Genomic DNA, 23202 nt, shown 5'->3' with positions numbered 1-23202 from the left:
TTTCCTAATCTGTATACCGTTTATTTCTTTACTCTGCTGTATTGCACTAACAAGGATTTACAAAGAGTCCTGAGAGGGGACACCCCTGCCTTTTTCCTGATCCTAGTGGGAAAGTTTCAAGTTTGATTGAGTTTGCTCTTTTTCTAGTTTCTTAAGGTCTAAATGAAGTTGATTAATCTTTGATCTTTCATGTTTTCTAATATATGCATTAAATACTTCATATTTTCCTCTAAGCACACTTTCACTGTATCTCAAAAATTTTGATAAGTTGTGCTTTCATTTTCATTTGGTTCAAAATACTTAAATTTCTCTTGAGGTTCTTTCTTTGACTCATGTGTTATTTAGAAACATGTTATTTAATTTCTACTTATTTTTGAAAATTTTCCTATTATCATTATCTTAATTCCATTGCAGTCTGAGAGCAGACATTGTTCAATTTCTGTCTTCAGTAGGATTTTCAAAAAAGGTTATTAAATAAATATTAGACAGTGTTTTCTAAGAATATAATCCCGTGTTTGCCTTCATATGAAATTAGATTCTGTAGTGTGTAGGAAAATTTTCTGAGACCCAGAAATCAGATGCATTAAAAGTTAAATTTTCTGCAGTGTGAACTTAATTGAGGTACATGTATTGTATTACCTTGCATATTATAGGGTGATTAAAAGCTGGGGAAGTGTTTAGCCACATTTTACTGACATATTAGTCAGTATCTGGGCTTACATAAATTTTTAGATGAAAAATGAAAGTGTTCTGAAATCAAGGCAAACCTCCATCATTATGAGAGTGATGAAAACAGGGCTCCTGCAGTGCATATCAATAGTACTCTAAGAATATAGAGCAATATTCTAGGTGTCTAGGGTCTCAGTCTGTTGCTCTATTATAGGAGATTTTCCCCATCCTTAAAATATTGAAATGCTTTCACAAGATTATATGTTCATAAAATAAAGTTCTTAAACTATGAATTTAATTTCCTTATTAAATATCTTTCTGTTAGTTTCTGCCCATCACTCAATCTATCAATATCTTTTTGAGTCCTAATATTCCTATCAAAAACATTAATTGTCATGGTGCTTAAAGACACTTAACTATTAATATTTATATTCTGTGTTTTTTTCTTATAAATAGAAGCATGGTCCTAGATAGCAATAGCAACAACAAACTGATGAATTCTTCTTTTCTCACCTTCTACTTTTAGAACGTTATTCATATTTACTAAATCACCTGCTTGCTGGTTCACTTAACTTCTTCCCCCTATTAACACATATGTATCATGTTAGAATACTTTCTATGAACTAGTTTTCTTTTTGAAAGAAAATAAAGTCTGTTAGTATTGACCTTCAAATGCTATTAAAATAAATAACGTTAACCTAGAATTATAGTTTATCTGAAATGTTGCACAATATATAAAAGGAAACAAAAATAGGCCACCTTTGAGTTTGTTTTTTTGCTAAACAAGCCAGGAAGAAATACTACTGTGTTGATTTTAAATTTATGGCTTATAAAATGGCAGATTATCTCAAGGTCTTAAGGATTCCAAGTCAAAAGGAAACATTTTACTTTCAGAGTAAATATAACTCTGAAGTGACCATATTCTACTATCAAAATGATCTGAATAAATCACCCTAATAAAAACCCTATATTTGAAATGCAAACCATAGATAAAAGCATTTTAAGTATTTGTCAGAGAGCAGAAGAACACCTACATTATTATGCACGTGGTAAAAATGCTTCAGCTAACCAGCAACCCAATGTGATGGCAAATAGCTCCCTCATCTAGCGTCAATTGTGTCAGTGGCTACCAGGAAGGCTCTATTGAACAGACTGTGGCTATACCTGGGTTCAAGGAGAGGGTGCCCTGGTCATTACTCATGGCTTCAGCAGATCCAGGAGAGTGGTGAGATGTGATGTTTAATAGGTGTCTGGGACTCCATGTGACCGAATTTGGACCCAGTTTTCTTTGCTTTCGCCTTGCACCTAAACTTCCTGTAGATTTTCCTATCAGCTGGTAGGGAGTCCAGCTGGCTGTGAGTTAAAAACCAAAACCAGAATCCAAACACTTCTCATCGCCTTGTGCTATCCTAGACAGAGCATCATCGTCTCTCACCAGGAATGACACAAGACTCTCTGACTTGTCTGTGTGATAAACTGTCTTTGTTCCTCTAAAATCCATTTTCAATACAGCAGTCTCATTGATTGCTTATAAAATGATTAGGCCATGGCATTATTAAACCATGTCATTTCTGCACTCCTGTTGGCTCAATTTCCATTAAACTAAAAGACGAAGTCCTCATAAGGAAAGATGAGATCCCTCATAATTGGCCAGACCTCACCCCCATCTCAGTTCAGTTCAGTTGATCAGTCATGTCTGACTCTTTGTGACCCCATGGACTGCAGCACACCAGACTTCCCTGTTCATCACCAGCTCCCAGAGCTTACTCAAACTCTTGTCCATCGAGTCAGTGATGCCATCCAACCATCTCATCCTCTGTCATCCCTTTCTTCTCCTGCCTCCAGTCTTTCCAATTATCAGGGTATTTTCTAATGAGTCCGTTCTTTGCATCAGGTGGCCAAAGTATTGGAGTTTCAGCTTCAGTATCAATTCAGGACTGATTTCTTTAGGATTAACTGGTTGGATCTCATTGCAGTCCAAGGGACTCTCAAGAGTCTTCTCCAACACCAGAGTTCGAAAGCATCAATTCTTTGGCATAATTTATAATCCAGTTATAGTCCAATTTCTTTTAGTCCAATTTTCATATCCATGCATGACTACTACTGGAAAAACCATAGCTTTGACTGTATGGAAATTTGCTGGCAAATAATGTTGCTGCTTTTTAATATTCTGTCTAGGTTTGTCATAGCTTTTCTTCCAAGGAGCAAGCGTCTTTTAATTTCATGGCTGCAGTCACCATCTGCAGTGGTGTTGGACCCCAAGAAAATAAAGTCTGTCACTGTTTCCACTGTTTCCCCATCTATTTGCCATGAAGTGATGGGATGGGATGCCATGATTTTTGTTTTTTGAATATTGAGCTTTAAGCCAGCATTTTCACTGTCCTCTTTCACTTTCATCAAGAGGCTCTTCAGTTCCTCTTCACTTTCTGCCATAAGGGTGGTGTCATCTGCATATCTGAGGTTACTGGTATTTCTCCTGGCAATCCAGCTTGTGTTTTGTCCAGCCAGCATTTCTCATGATGTACTCTGCATATGAGTTAAATGACAATATACAGCCTTGATGTACTTCTTTTCCAATTTTGAACCAGCTCATTGTTCCATGTTTGGTTCTATCTGTTGCTTCTTTACCTATATACAGACTTCTCAGGAGGCAGGTAACGTGGTCTGGTATCCCCATCTCTTTAAGTATTTTCCACAGTTTGTTGTGATCCACAGTCAATGGCTTTGGTGTAGTCAATAAAGCAGAGGTAGATGTTTTTCTGGAATTCTCTTGCATTTTCTAAGATTCAGTGGATGTTGGCAATCAGTTCTTATTTATTTTGCTGTAAGTGTGCTGGCCTTAAAGACACTGTTCTGGATCTTCCTTCTGCCTATCAAACTCTTCTCTATTGTATTCATGTAATTAACCCCCATCTTCCTTCCAGCTTTGATGGAATAGCTTTCTTAACAAAGTCTTCCTTAGCAAATCCTATCTAAATTTCAATTTGCTATTTTCCCCCACCGTTACTGATCCTCCTTACTTTGTTCTGTTTTCATCATAATACATCCTACATGCCACATAACTTACTATTTATTGTGTTTATTAAATTTTGTTCATCACCCCCAGGTAGTATTTTCTAATACATCCCCAAAGTCCTTGGTAAATGCTTACAAATCCTAGGCATTCATAAATTCATATTTTGCTAAAAATTTATTATGACTGGTAGAAACGTCAAGAGAACAGCACAACATCCAAGTTTAATGTTTCAGGCATTAAACTTTCAAACAGTGCATCAGGTACCTAGTCAAATAGGAGGCAGCTGTAACATCCATGTCTACCTTAGGAAAAGAAGAGATGAAATCTGTGGTGCCAACCACTCTCTACCTCACTAGACTTAGCAGAATTAGTAAAGAATGGGGCTTTTTACCTTGAAACCCATTACCCCATTTTGAACAGTCTCTTTCTAGAAGCACTGAGAAGAAGTGAAGTAGATAAAGTACAGAGGTGACCTTAGACTTACATTCAATTCAATTACATGACCTTCAGCAAATTGGCTCATCCACCGTGAGTCTCTCTTTCCTTGTTTGTAAAATGGAATTGATCATCTAATTGTTTCTAACAAAGAAAATGAAAAGGGGCGAGGGGGTGGGTGCGGAGAAACTAAACCACACAAAGTATAACACCGAATAAAACAGATAAGTAATTGACAGAAGCTATTCATTATAAGAAAAAAGATTTTCAGATAAGATTCACAGTTTGGAAGGTATTTCATAGTATCTCATTTGATCATTTTAATATTATTGTATGCTATATTTTCCTAAATTTGTTGACTTTAACAGCCTTTGTGCCTCCACAGTAAATTACTGGAGATAACTGAGAATAGATTGAATTAAATTGATACAAAAAAGTATTAAAATTGAAACAGCCTCAACACATGCCAATGGAGGAGATTTCAAACTTAATAACAAATATAGGCTAAATATGTATATTGTATTTTTCATTTAGAACTGACTTTCCTGGCATCTGAAACAAAATGGGCTCCATGATTATTCATCAGTTATTTGAAGGGATGTGTCAGTTCTTTTGTTAGAGGACTCCGTGCACCAAAATAAGTTTTAAAGATTTTTAATTGCATTAGCCTTTATATAAGAAATAGTGCATAGCATTTATAAAAGATTAAAACACCACATTTCAGAAATTGGAGCAGGAATGTATATTAGAAGGTAACTCAAGTAAAGGCATGCCTTACAGGAAACTAAGGTAACAAGGTCTTATTAGCTGTTGAGATATGTTTTAGGCAAAACCAAGGAAATGGTGGAGACCATAATCTTCAAACCATCAGGCTTGCATGCCATTTCTGTTACCCTTGGAGACAGAATTATGGTTTAGTTATCATGTTAAAAATGGCAAGTGATGCCTTCTGTTGTAGAAGATGAGTCAGAGCTGTAGTTAAGCCCCTCTTACCCAGGGGGAGTCTTGGACTAAATGTTTTCTGGCTCAGCTTTTTCTCATAGCCAGGTCTATGGCTGTTCTTGAGGTCAAACAAATCCATCAAAAATGAAAAGTTGTCACTGAGGCATGATGTTCTAATGAAAACTTACTAGTTTTTGATCACACTTCTCAAAGTGCTTAATGGAATTTTTAATTTCTGTTTAGTCTTTTGAGAGTAAGAATATAATGCAGATCCATATTAACAAAAACAAAATGAGGCATAGTATTAATTATTGTAAGGTGTAATGATTTTACATTAGGATAATTACGTGTTCCATTTGTCAAATTATAAAATTAGGATTCTGGTTTATTACTAATCTCTAGAATGAATACTTTGATTTTTTTTAATAGCTCTCATTAAAAGATTTGAAATATGTATTAAAATTTTCTGTTTGGTTATTTTAGGGATACAGATTTGAAATATGGGACCTTAAAAGTTTCTGCCTAAGGTCAGAATGTGTAAAATTATAGTGGTAGGTAAATTTTAAAACTACATTTTTATCAGAAATTATTATTAGAAGAATATGTTTATAAATATAGAATTAGAAAAAGTCAAGTAATCAATGCTTTACATTTTAACAAATGATATAGACTCTAATGGTTTTGAACATAAATCATTTTGTGTATTTCTTAAACTTTTATTGAATCATTTGCTTTATCATTAACATTGTTCAGGAAGTATGATGTCTCAGCTATGACTATTGGTTTCTTCTGTATTAATAGGATAAAATTGTCCTATTGACAGTTGTTTCCTATAAATATAGGCAATAAATCTCCTGAAAAATTATACAGAGTGTTTGCATTTCAGCATTTTTAATCATACATATCAGTGAAAAAATTATAATTAATTTTTAAGTTACTATTTTCCATGTTATCATCTGAGCCACTTATTTTAAATTTATCCATTCAACATATATTTTGTCAATGCCTGCCAGGTACCAAGCACTGTCTTGGGGCACTGGGGATACTTCAAAAAATGAAAAACTCTTCTTATATGAAACTTTCATTGTAATGGGAAAAGTTAGATAAGAAATAAGCATAAAAGTAAACAATAAAACTTTTAGCTGGTAGATAGTGTCACAGGGAAAAGTAGATAAGATATTTGCAAGTAGATTAAGATATAGAAAATATTGGGGATGCATTTTGGAGAAGGCAGTCAGAAACCTCTCTGAGAATGATATGAGTAATGCAGAAAACTAGCTACAGAAAAATCTGGAAAAAAGGTAACTCAGCTGTAAGTTACCTTCTGTGTAAAGTACTTGTGAGAAACCTGTTGCCCAGGCGGTACAAGGAGGGCTCAGGAAGTTATATAGTAGGTTCTATGTGATCTGATCTCTAGGTCTTGGTAACATTTTGTTTTTGTTTTTGTTTTTTTTTTCATACTGGAGTCAAAAGTCATTATAAGGTAGTGGTGAACTCAGTGTTGAGCATGGGAAAGGGAAAGACTAGAGGAGGCTGCCTATTTATTTGGTGTAAGCCACTGGCTAGATGGGGGTGCCTCTCACTGAGACAGAGAAGTGAAAACAAGAATGGCAAGGTCAGGAATGCTTTAGACACGTTATAGTTGAAGTGCATATTAAATGTCTGAACGGATATAGTAAAGCATTAATTCAAGACCAGTACCTTTGGAAATACAGTAAGTCAATCAGGGACAGAAAGACTCAATGGTGTGTTTATAAATAGAACCATGCAGTTCTTTGCACTACACCTTAATGAATTCTCCAGGCAAGAATGCTGGAAGGGGTAGTCACGCCCTTCTGCAGGGGATCTTCCCAACCCAGGGATCAAACCGTGGTCTCCTGCATTACAGGTATATTCTTTACTGCCTGAGCCACCAGGGAAACTCCACCTTAATGAATAAGTGTAAAAATAGTATACATAAAAATAGGCCTCTTACTACTTGGACAGTTTTTTTTTTTTTAATTTGTGCTATTTTAATTCACATTTTATGATAAAATGTACTGCTATTGATGCATATGCTATATTTCCTAGAAGGTAAAAATCTGGGGTTATTAGTAATTATAAATGTATAGATAATTGATTAATTGATTTAGATGAATGATTAGACCTGCCAGGAATTACAGATTATTAGGAAGCAGTGGGTTGTGTGTAGAATTCTTTTCATTTGATTCATTTTAATTCACTTCCACAAGTATATTTGATTGTGTTCTCTTCTTTCTCAGCTCTTCAGATATTTTTCATTCTTTATAGACTTTCTAGAAGTTCCTCAAGAGCATTCTAGGGGAGTTTGTTGTGGGGACATTCATTTCATCAAAGCAAACACAACAGATGAAGATACAGAGTATTCCAGAGAAAGGAATAAATATTTCTTTCCAGTGTTGCCAATACATGCAAATGTATCTTGGCTGATATTACTTCAGTATCAAAAGTGGCTATGTTGGTAGTATTACCTGAAACAGACAAAGGGAAGAGATAGCCCTGGGTATCCTCTCTGAGCAGTGCTGGTTTGACTCTTTTATAAGTGCTGTTTTACAGCTCTATTGAAATAGAAGTTAACTTACAGATTTTTGTCTGGTAGAGATACAGATGTTTCTAAATGAAACAACCCCAAAGATTCCAGTTCACAGCCCTGCTGGACACCATCAAGTTTCATATCGAACCCAGAAATCTTATCTTAATATTGCCTATAAATCTCTAGTTTCTCAAATACTCTTTGGGCCGATTTTCCCATCTTATTAGTTCCATCAATGATCAAGTTGAATGGAAACTGGACCATTTTTCCTCTGAAAGTCATATAAGAGTAATATTTTGCCTGTTTTGAAAAAGTATTACCTTAACTGCAGAGGGACATAGGAAAGTATTTATCCTGCCAAAATATTTTAAAATGCAATATAAAACATCATTATATATTTGTAGAGCATTTGAAAAAATAGCCACCTCCATGTTTTGAGTGGTTACTTCAAAATATTCTTTATGATATAAAATACTTAGTATTTGACAAGACATTTGTTGATAGAAAAAGAGATTGACCGTTTCAAAATGATATTAATAGCTTCAAAACTGTACAAAATTACAAATGTGTATTATATTCATATGCTTTATTTTAAAAGTAAGCCTTGTACACATTTTAAATTGTACGAATATTTCATTTCCAAAATTACTTCAAAAGCATGAATGAAAGCATATAATGAAGCAATTGTGTGGCAAACTTCTGTTTTCTAGGTAAAGTGTGTAGAGGTTGCTTTGTGAAGAGCACAATCCATGTCCTGAGGCAGCTCTGACATGTTCTGAGAAAGAGAACTGTATTGTGAGGCAGTGTAACATCTATATATTCATTCATAGGAACTGCATGCACTGAAGGTCAAGTACAGGCAAAGGGCTCTGTTAGATCCTGTCAAAAGAATAATGGACTAGAAGAGCATAGCTCCCTTCTACAATAAGCTTATACTTACAGTCTTCATTATTATTATAGCTAGACTTTATATTGAGCACCTGCAATATTCCATGTACCCTACAAGGTACTTTACATTATTTATCACATTTAATTTTATGGATGAGAAAATGAAGGCTCAGAGAGGTTAAGTAACTTGAACAAGCTATTAGTTTGTAAATGGCAGATCCATCTTATCCTGAAAACTTGCTCTTTCTAGTACGCTCTCTCCTGGTCTAATAGGGAGAATACCTGTGTGTGAATAAGTATGTGTGAAACTGTAGCACATCTCATAATATCCTAAGTCGGAAAGCTATGCAAACAGAGGTCCCTGGGAATTCAGAGAAGAAAGTGATGTTTAGATAGTGCACGCGTGCTCCGTCCTTTCCGACTCTTTGCGACTCTATGGGCTATACTCCACCAGGGGCCTCTGTCATGGGATTTTACAGGCAAGAATACTGAAGTGGGTTGTCATTTCCTCCTCCAGAGGATCTTCCTGACCCAGGGATTGAAACGGCATCTCCTACATTTCCTGCATTGGCAAGCAGATTCGTTAGCACTGAGCCACCTGGAAAGCGGTTTTTTTTTTTTTTTGGTAGAAGGATTAGCAAATTTTATCATGCAACTGAGATTTGACACAAACTTAGATAATATATTGAGGTTTAATTTTCTGAGCCAGGGGCAACAGTAATTCATTAGGAGGGGGGAAAAAAAGAAAACAGCCAAAAGACTTGTTTTGGAAATGTATGTTGCCTAACTTAATTGCGAGTGTTGGCATGTATTAAAAAGGAAGAGAAAATATGTTGATACTGAATTGTAGAGAGTCCCTACTGTGTGTTAAGGAAACCAGAGACAAAAGGAACTGAGATTATTAGAGTCGTACAGTAGGCGATGCACTCCAGAGCAAAGGAGTCGAAAGCAAGAGGCTTCTACAAACCAGATTTAGATGTAAAAGGAATGGTCAGCTGAAGGAGTCAAGAATAAATCTGAGATTTGGGGTTTAGAAGGCTGGTAAATGTGATACAACTAGGAGAGCAGATTATAAGAAGAACCTGCTGTGTGTCCTTACAGATCTTTGGTCAATGGTACTGATGTCATATTTTATTATATGTATCTATTTGTGTGTGTCCATTGTGAGTAGCACAAGGACCATGGCTGGGTCCTACTCGTCCTTGTATCCTGGGTGGTGAATGAAGTGTCTGTATCATAGCAAGTCCACTGTTTGTGGACTGGATGAACAAATGATCACAAGGGCAGCGTGAGGCCAGGCAGTTCATGCCCATAGGATGTTTACATAGATACCTTACTGGAAGCTGAAGTTCAAGACTGGGGCTTGGAACGGAAATAGAACTATAGATGAATATTCTGGAGTCAACTGCATAGGGACTATAGTTGAAGTTCTGAAAGTGTTAGGTGAGAGGTAGGGAGAAGAATGCAGGGAGAATAAAAAAGAAGATATGAAAGGCAAAATAGGAAACACACACACGCACATATATATATACTCACCCACACACACAGATATATGTATATGCAAGTGAAAGTGAAGTCGCTCAGTCATGTCTGACTCTTTGCAACCCCATGGGCTGTAGCCTCCCAGGCTTCTCCATCCATGGGATTTTCCAGGCAAGAGTACTGGAGTGGGTTGCCATTCCCTTCCCCAGGGAATCTTCCTGACCCAGGGTTCGAACCCAGGTCTCCCATATTGCAGGCAGACGCTTTGTCCTTTGAGCCGCCAGAGAAGCCCATAGCAGTTCAGACTTCTCCTCTCTCTGTATAGTAATGCCGTAGACTTATCAACATGAGTTTATTCCTCTCAGTTCTGGAGACTGGAAGTCAGAGATCAAGGCATCAGCAGAGTTGATGTCTGCTGAGGGTTCTCCTGGTTTGCAGATGGCTGTGCTCTCATTGTATCCTCACAGGGTGTAGAGCAGAGAAAGAACCAGTTCTTGTGTCTCTTCTTCTAGGGCATTAATTCCATGTGTGAGGGTGGAGCCCTCGTGACCCAGTTTCCTCCCAAAGGCCCCACACCCCCATCATTTAGGAGGTTAGAGTTTCAACATATGAATTCACAGGTAGGGGAACACACATTCAGTCTACAGTGATCACCACAGGATATTTTAGAGAAACTGTTAAGCAGTTGAAAAGAGGATAAGAACAATGTAGTCTCATCGAAACCGAGATAGAAGAGTTTCAGATACTACAGCTGTTATGAGCAGCGTAGACTTAAAGAGGGTACTTGGTTTTCATAACTAGGTCATGGCTGACTGCTGAAACACTCCAAAAAATCAAAATGAGAAGAGTTAACAAATAAGTGGGAGTTGATAAAGAAACATACTTTACTGAAATTTCAGTGGTGGAAATCAGACATTTTAAAATGGTGGTACCGTGTGTATTGTTGGTATGAAGTGAGAAATTATAAGGTTTAATGATAGGTTGATTTTCACCTTCTTCGTTTAATGAGGAAACTATTTCACTTCATTGATTTTTCTGTGCTAAAAGAGTCATGTTTGCCTGTTCATTAGAGCTTGCTTCATTTCTTTTCAATTTGTTGTTTTCATCAGTTTGGCACTTCTGTGTGTTAAGGCTTTGCTTCATAGTGGAATTCTCTTTCATATTTCAGATGTGACATACCCACTCTGAAATATGAAAGAGAATAAAATGCAGAGTCATCATGGGGAGCACAGATGCAAATTTAGTGGAGTAGACGGAATGATTCTTCAGTTTTGCTCTATTTATCAGATCCCTTGTAGAACAGTTCTTATGTCAAGATAAGAAATAACAATAAATAATAAGGGAATGAAGCTCTATACCTCAAGTATTTGTACACAGTAAAAAAATTAAGTACCGATCCCTTAGCTGACTCATAGCAAATTTTATTGGGCATGTATATTCTACTTTATTATATAACCATAAAATACCTCAGGAAAAATTAAATGAGCTATTTCTGCACTATTTACTTAGGAAAACTTCTCAGTGAATTCACTGAGAGTTTTACCTGAGAAAACTAAACAGTCAAGTCTTTTTTTTTTTTTCCCAGAATATTCACAGTAGTACAGAAAGTAGTTTTTCAGTATTGAAGTGGTAGTGTATTTCTGCATGAAAAGTCACCTGTTTTCATCAGCATATTGATGGTGTCTTATTCACAGCTCAACTGCTGTGTAACTTATGGTGTGAGTTACAGCTTCAGCCTATTGTGATTAACTCCACTTAAGGGATCAATGTGTTATGATCAACTAGCTTTATTATTATTATCCAAAGAATTATAGTCAGTACATGATTTTGGCAGGAATATGCCATCAGAGACAAACTGATGTATCAAATGTACTCGTGGGACAGAAATAAAATTTATTATTCCAATCTAAGAGAAACATTGTGTTGTCCTAACTTAAGTGTGTGATTGGGGACATGTTAAAAATTCTTGCCAATTCTGGGCCATACCTCCATCAACTGGCAGGCAAGGAACTGAGACATAAACTGAACCTGGGCAACACTGGTAATCAATTTAAGTTTCAAGAAACTTTTTGTTAAATTAGAGCATATTGTTTAATTTTTCAGATTTTGTAGTCATGGTTCTGAGAGACTTCAGAAAAATCTCATTTTCTCATGCTATGCAAGGATTAAATTATATCTGTCTTGTTCAACCAGGTGTAGATTTGTTCTCAAAATAAACCATGAGGTGTTATGATCAGTAACCATCCTAAATGTATTTTTTAATATAGCATCTCTGTCTATGCATGGGGCCACTGGGGACAGAAATGTAGATAAAAACACTGGATCTTCAGAGATAAATCCACACACCTGTGGACACGTTATCTTTGACAAAGAAGGCAAAAATATACAATAGAGTAAAGACAGTCTCTTTAACAAGTTGTGCTGGGAAAACTGGTCAACCACTTGTAAAAGAATGAAACTAGAACACTTTCTAACACCATACACAAAAATAAACTTAAAATGGATTAAAGATCTAAATGTAAGACCAGAAACTATAAAACTCTTAGAGGAAAACATAGGCAGAACACTTTCTGATATAAATCACAATAAGATCCTCTATGACCCATCTCCCAGGGTAATGGAAATAAAAACAAAAATAAACAAATGGAACCTAATTAAACTTAAAAGCTTTTACACAATGAAGGAAACTATAAGCGAGGTGAAAAGGCAGACTTCAGAATGGGAGAAAATAATAGCAAACAAAACAACCGAAAAGGAAAAATCTCCAAAATATACAAGCAGCACATGCAGCTCAATACTAGAAAAATAAACAATCAAAAGGTGGGCCAAAGAACTAAACAGACATTTCTCCAAAGAAGACATGCAGATGGCTAACAAACACATGAAAAGATGCTCAACATCACTCATTATCAAAGAAACACAAATCAAAACCACGATGAGATACCATCTCATGCCAGTCAGAAAGGCTACCATCAAAAAGTCTACAAACAGTGCTCGCTTCGGCAGCACATATACTAAAATTGGAACGATACAGAGAAGATTAGCATGGCCCCTGTGCAAGAATGACACGCAGATTTGTGAAGCATTCCATATTTTTAACCAATACAGAATTGTAAAGCAAAATAAAGTAAAAATAAAAATTAAAAAAAAGAAAAGAAAAAAAAGTCTACAAACAATAAATGCTGGAGAGGGTGTTTAGAAAAGGGAACCCTCTTACACTGTTGGTGGGAATGCAAAGTTGTACAGCCACTATAGAGAACAGTGTGGAGATTCCTTAAAAAACTGGAAATAGAACAGCCATATGACCCAGCAATCCCACTGCTGGGCATACACACCGAGGAAACCAGAACTGAAAGAGACACATGTACCCCAATGTTCATTGCATCACTGTTTACAATAGCCAGGACATGGAAGCAACCTAGATGTCCATCAGCAGACAAATGGATAAGGACGTTGTGGTAAATATACGAAATGAAATATTACTCAGCCATAAAAAAGAACACATGAGTCAGTTCTAATGAGGTGGATGAAACTGGGTACAGTATACCAATGCAGTATATTAATGCATATATATGGAATTTAGAAAGACAGTAATGAAGACTCTATATGCAAGAGAGCACATAGATGTAAACAACAGACTTTGGAACTATGTGGGAGAAGGTGAGGGTAGGATGATTTGAGAGAATAGCATTGAAACATGTCTATTACCAAATGTAAAATAGATGACCAGTGCCAGCTCGGTGCATGAGGCAGGGCACCCAAAGCTGGTGGACTGGGACAACCCAGAGGGATGGGATGAGGAGGGAGGTGGGAGAGGGGTTCCAGACGGTGGGATAAATGTGTACCCATGGCTGGTTCATGTTAATGTATGCCAAAAACCACCACTATAATAATGAGTTCATCTACATTTGGTTTCAAATTCAGATAGATAATGGAGGTTCAGTTCAGTTCAGTTCAGTTCAGTTCAGTCCAGTCACTCAGTCATGTCCAACTCTTTGTGACCCCATGAACTGCAGCATGCCAGGCCTCCCTGTCCATCACCAACTCCCAGAGTTCACTCAAACACATGTCCATCGAGTCGGTGATGCCATCCAGCCATCTCATCCTCTGTGGTCCCCTCCTCCACCTGCCCCTAATCCCTCCCAGAATCAGGGTCCTTTCCAATGAGTCAACTCTTCGCATGAGTATACTCACACACAAAAGTCTGAAATTGCAAGTCATAGAGTTGAGAAGCTGATTTTGCAGGACCAATGAAATGATGTTATTAACTACATTGTTCAAAAGGTGAGGCTATGGCCCCCCCCCCAACGGTCATTTCTAATTTCGTGGAAAAAATTTTTTTTCTATTTCCTTTATACTCCTGCTTTGATCAGATTGTCTGGAAAGGCATTATTAAAGCAGACTAGTTACCAGGAAAGAAGAGCAGTGGCACCCTTTCAAGGCAATTATAGCCATATTTTGTGTTATATGACTTAAGTCTTCAGGGTATAGAGATGACTTTCTTCAAAATAAATTTTGAGACATAAAATCTCCACTTTAATAAAGCTGAGGGAAGTTTCATGGACAACCTTTCATGTGTTTTATGGAAGTGAGTTGTATATGTAGTTGAAATACCTGAAATACAGGTATATAGTAACCATTTATTGATCAGGCAAACTCCCCATGCTGTATAAGCATGGATACCTCTTCCTCTTTAGTTGGCAGTTGTTTTATGGAGGTGCACTTTGATTTCCTCCCTACCTATTTTATTCAGTAATCTTTTATTAAAAACCTACAGTGAGACAGTCATTAGCCTTAGTGTTGAATATTCTTACAAGAATGGAATTTGGCACATCCTAGGGGTCACATGCTTATAAAGAGATAATTAGATCTCTGTGTTACATAAAATGGAAGATAAGTGATTCTGGACCTCCAGAGCCTGGGATACCAAAGAAGGATTTTCAGGAGAGGTAGTATTTGCTCTTCGGAGAAGGCAATGGCACCCCACTCCAGCACTCTTGCCTGGAAAATCCCATGGACGGAGGAGCCTGGTGGGCTGCAGTCCATGGGGTCATGAAGAGTCGGACACGACTGAATGACTTCACTTTCATTTTTCACTTTCATGCACTGGAGAAGGCAATGGCACCCCACTCCAGTATTCTTGCCTGGAGAATCCCAGGGACGGGGGAGCCTGGTGGGCTGCCGTCTATGGGGTCGCACAGAGTCGGACACGACTGAAGCAACGCAGCAGCAGCAGTATTTGCTCTTAAAGACTGATTGGGGATTTAACAGGTACACAAATAGGAAATAGATATAAGGGCAGAGAAATAGATGATGGGAACAAAATAAAGTATGCACAAAAGTAGGAAACGTTAGCCCTATCAAAAAAGTGGAAAAAAAAAAACCCCACAATTTGCAGGGGTCAGGGTAAGCAGGAGATGTGACATAGTTGACAAGCAAGTGAAATCATAGTTTCTCCCATGTCACAGTTGGTTGGTTTAACGAAGAGCCTTACTCCTGAGATTGGAAATACTTTGAAATATATTAAAGAAAATGTGCCATGCTTAGAGCTGTTTTTAAAAAGACCATCAGAGCAGCATGATTCAGGTACCGAGTGGTTCAGTGATGCTAACAACCGACCAGAAATCAGGAAAAAGCATCTGATCAATTTCTGATGTGAAGCTTATTTCATTTTGTTCTTTTCTTTGCGGGGGGTGGGGGAGGGGGGTGGGCGGTGGGTGGGGAAGTATTTGACTGTGTCACCAAATAGGGGAAATGATTCTGGAGAGATTATTACAACGGAGATTGGAGTTTTCAGTACCAGTCACATTTTATATATTCCATATTTTATGTGTTAAGCACATTTGTGATTTCTTACTTTGTGACTATTTACTGTTTGTTTCAGCTTGTCTTACCCATTTGTAGCTTGTTGTGTACTTGCTGTAAGCCTTCATAACTCTTTTTGTTAAATAGCATGGAAAACAAATTTTCCTTTCATAAAAACAACTCAACTCATTGTTTATCGTTGGTCGTGGAATTCAAAAATAACTCATAGAAGCCAAGGTCTTCATTTCCTTTCTAGAATTCAATAAAAGTTAAGGATGGAAAGCAAAATGAACACTAATCTCCTTTTGTTTCTTTTTATCATAATATATATTTCACTGAAATAGTTCATTCATACAATAATTATTCCTTTAAATTTTAAACTCTCTTCTTCATGAATATTGATGGAGATTTATTCAAGCAAATAATTTTAGGAATAGAAATCTCTAGTCAAAATTACCACTTTGCATGATTACTGAAATTTCTATTCTATTACTGTTTATTTTTATCAAGAAAATTCTTGATAAAACACTATTCATTGAAAATAAAGCCCCAGCTGCCCCTGACAGTTAAAACCAATGCACAGTGTTTGTTTTCTTTTTTTTTTTTGAGGTTTTTTTTTTTTAAATTTTAATTTTTACTTTATTTTACTTTACAATACTGTATTGGTTTTGCCATACATTGACATGAATCCACCACGGGTGTACATGCGTTCCCAAACAGGAACCCCCCTCCCACCTCCCTCCCCATAACATCTCTCTGGGTCATCCCCGTGCACCAGCCCCAAGCATGCTGTATCCTGCATCTGTTTCTCTTTTTGACATTAACTATGGATATTTTGTATGCTGAAATTGACATAGCCCTGTTTAACCTAACATTGCCCTCTTTTTCCATAGTTCTTGGATTTATTCGAATATTTTGTCTCTATGTGCCTTGGGGAGGGGGAGAATTGAATGAATTGCAAAGATGCATATGGTTCAGTGCCAGTGACTAAAACACAGAGTAAGCTTGAGTGAAGTCTAAGAATGAAGTCAGCTTCATCCCAGGCTCTGAAAAACCTTTGGCCAAACCAGCAGCTGTGTACAGTAGACGCTAGCAGGAGTGCTTTTGGAGCAGCCAAATAACAAAAAACTTTATTTTTGTATCCTACTGTATTTGTTGAAGCTGGCATGCTGCAGTCCATGGGGTTGCAAAGTCTGACATGACTGAGGGAGAACTGAGCTGAACTGATATTTGTTGAAAAGAAAAATTACGTTGCAAGAAATATATTGTCTGTGAGCAATGCAAATGATTTTTTTAATGAACAATATAAAATCTTAATTAGATGATTGATTCCTACAAAGCAATTGATTTCAGGGCAGAAAAAGACTTAGAAAAATAGTAGTGACATTCCTCCAGGGTTTGTTCTGAAGTTATAATACCTCACATATCAGAAGATATTCAAACTGTTACAGAATTTTAATACCTGAAGTTTTAAAGGTCCTGCTTTATATATAAAAGGACAGAATGCAATTTGGGTACAATATTTGGTCTGTTAGATTCAGTAGGAAATATCCCAGGAAGCTTGTAAACAAGTTTTTCTAAATTATGCTTCATAATGTTTATTTAGGATTAGATCTCATGTTGCTGAATTCAGTGAAACTAAAAAATGAAATATCTATTTCCTGATTTGAATATATGGTAGCCTGTTTTCCATGACAGCCTTTTGCCATGATTTTGTAAAAAAAACTTTATTTTGGAGTGATTAATGTCATGAATTGAAAAGCATGGATGGTGGTTTGTGAAATAGTGAAGAGTGAGGTCTTTCCGGTTGTAAAGACTTGGATTTAAACCCTGACTGAACCACTTTACTGGTCTACCTTTGGTTATTTACTTAATCCCTCTAAATTTCACTTTCTTCTTCTGTGTGAAGGGGTAATAATGTATAGTCCATAGTTTTTTAGGAAGATTGAATGAAGTATTTTCTGTATAGTTATATATTTAGCAAAACTCAATAAATGGTGGCTGCTATCATCATGGTAGGAATATGGTAGGCTGCAGTCCATGGGGTCGCTAAGAATCGGACACGACTGAGTGGTTTCACTTTCACTTTTCACTTTCATGCATTGGAGAAGGAAATGGCAACCCACTCCAATGTTCTTGCCTGGAGAATCCCAGGGACGAGGGAGCCTGGTGGGCTGCCGTCTATGGGGTCGCACAGAGTCAGACACAACTGAAGCGACTTAGCAGCAGCAGCAGCTATCATCATTAATATCATCATCATAGGTTTGCTGAAAGAGCCATCTTATAAATTTTTTTAATCTTTTTTGGAAAATGTTCTTAATTTAGTTATTTAATGTAGAATCAAAGTAAAAAGAAGCAGCAAAATTAAATAGTGTAGGAATGATATCAAGGTATGCCCTATAAATCACTGTAGTTATAAATCCAACTGACGTACTTAGCTAAGCAAGTGCCATGACAGAGAGTCAGATTAAAAAAAAAAAATCAGATCTTTCTTGTGAAAATTCCAGTGACTGTCATAACAGCCAATTCAATCATGCCTGTATGTAAAATATTATTTTCAGAGTAATGTAATTTAATTGCTATTGGAACCATCTTGACAATATAACTATGCCTGAATCGAGCTGTTTTATTTGCTCTTAAATATTTTCTTTCCTACATGTATAGCAAGATACATGTGGTAAGCACATGCAAAATAAACAACTAGGCTAGTATTTAGACCATTAACAGTAACATGAACTCTTTTTTCCCCTTCCTCACTGAATGTTCCCTCTGTTCAAAAATAAATAGATACCAAAAACAGTTGATAAATATACATGCAAAATTATCTAGAAAAGCATTCATTGGGTATTAGCAAATAAGTTGATAAGCACAACCAGTTTTCACATTTAGAAACAAACTATTTGCAATTACAGAACATGCCAATTTATCTCTTCCTCAAATTGTACTTTCAGTTCTGTCTAATTTTAAAGGGGAAACAAAAGCACAGTAAAACAGATGCATATATGTGTATGCAAATTTTGGATGAATTTGCCAATTAAGAAATAAAGATAAGAAAAAGCTGCCCCTTTTCCCCCCTTGGCCAAATTAAAAATATATACATCTTGAATTGTGGGGGGTGGGGGGGGAGCTAGTTATGATTGGCAGGAATAATCTTGATTAAGTTATTAAATAATGAGAATCATGGTTCCCCACTCATCCTAGCCTTTACTTTCCTACTCCATAACCCACCATAACAAGTGGCAACAGAGCAATTAAAATCAGTGTGAAATTACTTAGAAGACAGCTGAAAATGCCTGCACCACATCCTGCTGCAGGCAAAGGAGAAAGCTTTATCTTAGAAAAGGTGGGAATGCAAACTAGTACAGCCACTATGGAGAACAGTGTGGAGATTCCTTAAAAAATTGCAAATAGAACTACCTTATGACCCAGCAATCCCACTGCTGGGTATACACACCGAGGAAACCAGAATTGAAAGAGACACATGTACCCCAATGTTCATCGCAGCACTGTTTATAATAGCCAGGACATGGAAACAACCTAGATGTCCATCAGCAGATGAATGGATAAGAAAGCTTTGGTACATGTACACAATGGAGTATTACTCAGCCGTTAAAAAGAATTCATTTGAATCAGTTCTGATGAGATGGATGAAACTGGAGCCGATTATACAGAGTGAAGTAAGCCAGAAAGAAAAACACCAATACAGTATACTAACACATATATATGGAATTTAGAAAGATGGCAATGACGACCCTGTATGCAAGACAGGAAAAAAGACACAGCTGTGTATAACGGACTTTTGGACTCAGAGAGAGAGGGAGAGGGCGGGATGATTTGGGAGAATGGCATTCTATCATGTATACTATCATGTAAGAATTGAATCGCCAGTCTATGTCTGACGCAGGATACAGCATGCTTGGGGCTGGTGCATGGGGATCACCCACAGAGATGTTATGGGGAGGGAGGTGGGAGGGGGTTTCATGTTTGGGAACACATGTAAGAATTAAAGATTTTAAAATTTAATAAAAAAAAAAAAAAAGAAAAGAAAGAAAAGGAAACTTTGGTCCAGTGAGCAAAGTAGAGTTGAATGAGGAAGACGAAGACCCTAGAGACAGACTGCCTGAGTTTGCAGTTTTGCTCTGCATTGTCTCCTCACCAAAATCTTCAATTTCTTGCCCCAGTTTCATCATCTGTAAGGTGGCTAAAGAGTAGTACATTTATCATGAAGTTGACATAGGATTAAATGGTGTAATCACATGTACGTACTTAGAATGCTTACTACCTGGCACATAGTAAGTGCTCAGTAAATGTTAGCTGTTAGGATAGTTGCGTCTATAAGTTCTGATCTTCTGGGATCCAACCAAAATCTCTTGAGCTTGATACTCACTTGGACAGTTCCTGACCCAGGAAGGTGAAGCATTCCAGAGGGTGCTCTACACCTGAGTGTCATAGATGTTCATTGATCCATCCATGACTGTGGATAGAGGGAAATGTGCTAACTAGCTGGTTGTCTTAAAAGTATTGGCAATACATTAACTGCCTACCTGAAATAGCTACAAGAAGAGGGAAGTGCAGCCGGTTCTCTAAAAAAAAAATTAGTGTAGGGTTAGGGTTCACTTTTCCTTCTTGAAACTTGGCTAGTCACTGCATAGACCTAAGGAAAACAACTTGCTTCATTCAACATTTGCTGGATCTGCTTGTTGTGCCTTGCCTATTTATTTATTTTATAGTGCATGAGGTTTTAAAATTTGATCTTCATTTTCACTAGTATATTACCCAGGAAACATCTTTTTTACTGTTACAGCTATCCCTTTTATTTCATTATTGAAAAGGCATTACATTTTTTTCCGAAACAGTGAGGTTGAGAACTAATGTCGTTAAATATCATTTTGAAAAGAAACCTTTCCTGTCTTCAGGCACATTGTTGTAAAAGAAAGAAAGAAGGAGATGATGAGGCAGGGTTTTTCTAGGGCACAATGAGATCGCATTAAAATGACACACAGTTCAAAATGGGAATATAAGATGACTGAAAAGAACTGGGAGGTAGGACATGAAAGATGTTTCTAACCCATTTATGTTCCCCAAATGTTCCTGATTGATAGTCCCCCATGTAAACGTAACTCCTTTTTTCCCCCCTCAAACTTAGTCCTCCAGTGGAGAAATCAAGAGCCAATGTTCCAATGATCTTGGCAGATGAAGACAATCTTACTTCTAAAAGAGTATTTCCAAACAAACCTCTAGCCTGAAGGAAGATAACATTTTACTAGTTGCCTGCCCTTTATTAGGGAACCAGTTTATGCAAATCCTATGTAGTGACCTCAAGTGGCAGTTTGAAATGCAAAATATTGAGACAGAGAGATTATACTTTGTACTTTGATAAAGCATAGCATTTTACCAAGAAAGAACTTGGAAGAGAATTTAAAATGAAATCTTTTCTGATGAGGTTTCTAGCTTTTTTGAAGTTTGTACTGACTTCTTCACCTCGTTCTTTAACATCAGTCGGTATCTAGCCCCACTGAGAATTTAAAAAACAAGTTGTTTTTTTTTAATGGCTCCCTGATACTGTATTTTGTTGTGCTCTGTCCCCCAACATAAAACTCAAAGACAGCTTTACATGAACAAAGATAGAAAGCTGAATCCACCTAAGAAACTTTCGCCATTCAGAGGAGCAAAACACTGACAGAAACTGTATAAAAGGAGGTGGAGGAACGGTTTTGTTTTGCCTTCCCAATCTCATCCCTCAGGCAGATATTGCTCAGCACCAGGCCAACACTTCTCAGACTGAGCATCCCTCCCTTAGAACAGGAGAGCAGGGCAGACGACCAGATTCCCCCACCTTCCAGGGAACTGCATGAAGGAACTTCAGTTTCAGGATAGCCAGAGAATATCACAGCTGAGACTTCTTGAGATGCTGAAAGTCAACGTGAAAGTTGCTCAGTTGTGTCCGACTCTTTGCGACCCCATGGACTATACAGTACATGGAATTCTCCAGGCCAGAAAACTGGAGTGGGTAGCGTTTCCCTTCTCCAGGGGATCTTCCCAACCCAGGGTTCGAACCCAGGTCTCCCACGTTGCAGGCAGAATCTTTAGCTGCTGAGCCACAAGGGAAGTCCAAGAATACTGGAGTGGGTAACCTATCCCTTCTCCAGGGGATCTTCCTCACCCAGGACTCAAACAAGCAGATTCTTTACCAACTGAGCTAACAGGGAAGCCCAAGCCACAAGGAAAAGGTCAAGGCTACCAGTATTTTCCACATAGGAGGAGTCACCATGTATCCCAGTGGCCTGTACTGCAGAAAACCCCTGCAGCCTTTGCCTATGAGACCCTCAGTAGCCCTTGTTAACACTGGGGACCCCTCACAGCTTTTATCACTAGGTAACCCCTCATAGACCTGAGCAGAATAGCAAACTTATCTATGTTGGATCCCAATAGCATTTACCACTGATCAAATCATATCTACAACAACCTCTGTACCCACTGCAGCGTCCCTGCACATTACAAAGAAGACAGCAAGAGAAGGAGAAAGAGGATATAAAAAATGCCTAGCAAACAGTTCAGTTAGCAAAATGGCAGTAGGACAGCCTTACCTGCCATACATACTTTAAATATAAATGAACTAAATTTTCCAGTTAAAAGATATAGAATGGCTGAATGGATTAAAGAAACAATGGTAACCTCATGCATGCTGCCTACAAAAAAACTAGCTTAAGCTTTAAAGACACACACTGGCTAAAAGTGAAGGAACAGGAAACAATATTCTATGCAAATAGAAATGAAAGAGAGCAGCAGTAGCTATACTTCAATTAGACAAAATAGATTGAGGCAGAAGCTGTAATAAATGACAAGGTGATTCTATAATGATAAAGAACCCAGTTTATCAAGGCAAAGTAATAGTACATATGCACTTAGCTTTGGAACACCTAAATATACAAAGCAAATTTTAACAGATGAATAAGAGTGAAATAGAATATAATAATAATAAAATACTTCAGTAACCCACTTTCAGCAATGGTTAGATCACCCAGACAGAAAATCGATAATGAAACATTGGACCTAAGCTATACTTTACACCAAATGAAGCTAACAGAATTTTATAGAATATTCTTTCAACAGCAGTGAAATACACATTTTTCTCAAACACAGGAAACATTCTTCAGAATAGAGCATACATTAGGCCATAAGACCTAACAAAAAATCAATCCAAACAGCATTTAAGATTTGAACATAGGACTTGAAATCATACAACTCCGAAAAGAAAACATAGGAGATAAGCTTCTAAACATTGGCCTTGACAATGATTTTTTTTTTTAGATCTGACACAAAAAATAAATAAACAAAGGCAAAAATAAACAGATGGGACTTCTTGAAACTAGCGAGTTTGTACACAGCAAAAAAAAAACAGTCAACAAAATGA

At 37.2% G+C, this 23202-nt stretch overlaps 1 non-coding gene across 1 annotated transcript; it reads left to right on the top strand.

Annotated features, from left to right (window-relative positions):
• Window positions 1-12973: 12973 nt before the first annotated feature.
• On the top strand, window positions 12974-13080 carry LOC138079463 (U6 spliceosomal RNA). The gene has a single exon (XR_011144924.1). It is a non-coding gene; the product is annotated as a U6 spliceosomal RNA (small nuclear RNA).
• The last annotated feature ends 10122 nt before the right edge of the window (window positions 13081-23202 follow it).

Source organism: Capricornis sumatraensis, chromosome 4, assembly GCF_032405125.1.
Source record: "Capricornis sumatraensis isolate serow.1 chromosome 4, serow.2, whole genome shotgun sequence".
Lineage (NCBI taxonomy): Eukaryota > Metazoa > Chordata > Mammalia > Artiodactyla > Bovidae > Capricornis > Capricornis sumatraensis.
This window is presented reverse-complemented; position numbering and strand designations above follow the sequence as displayed.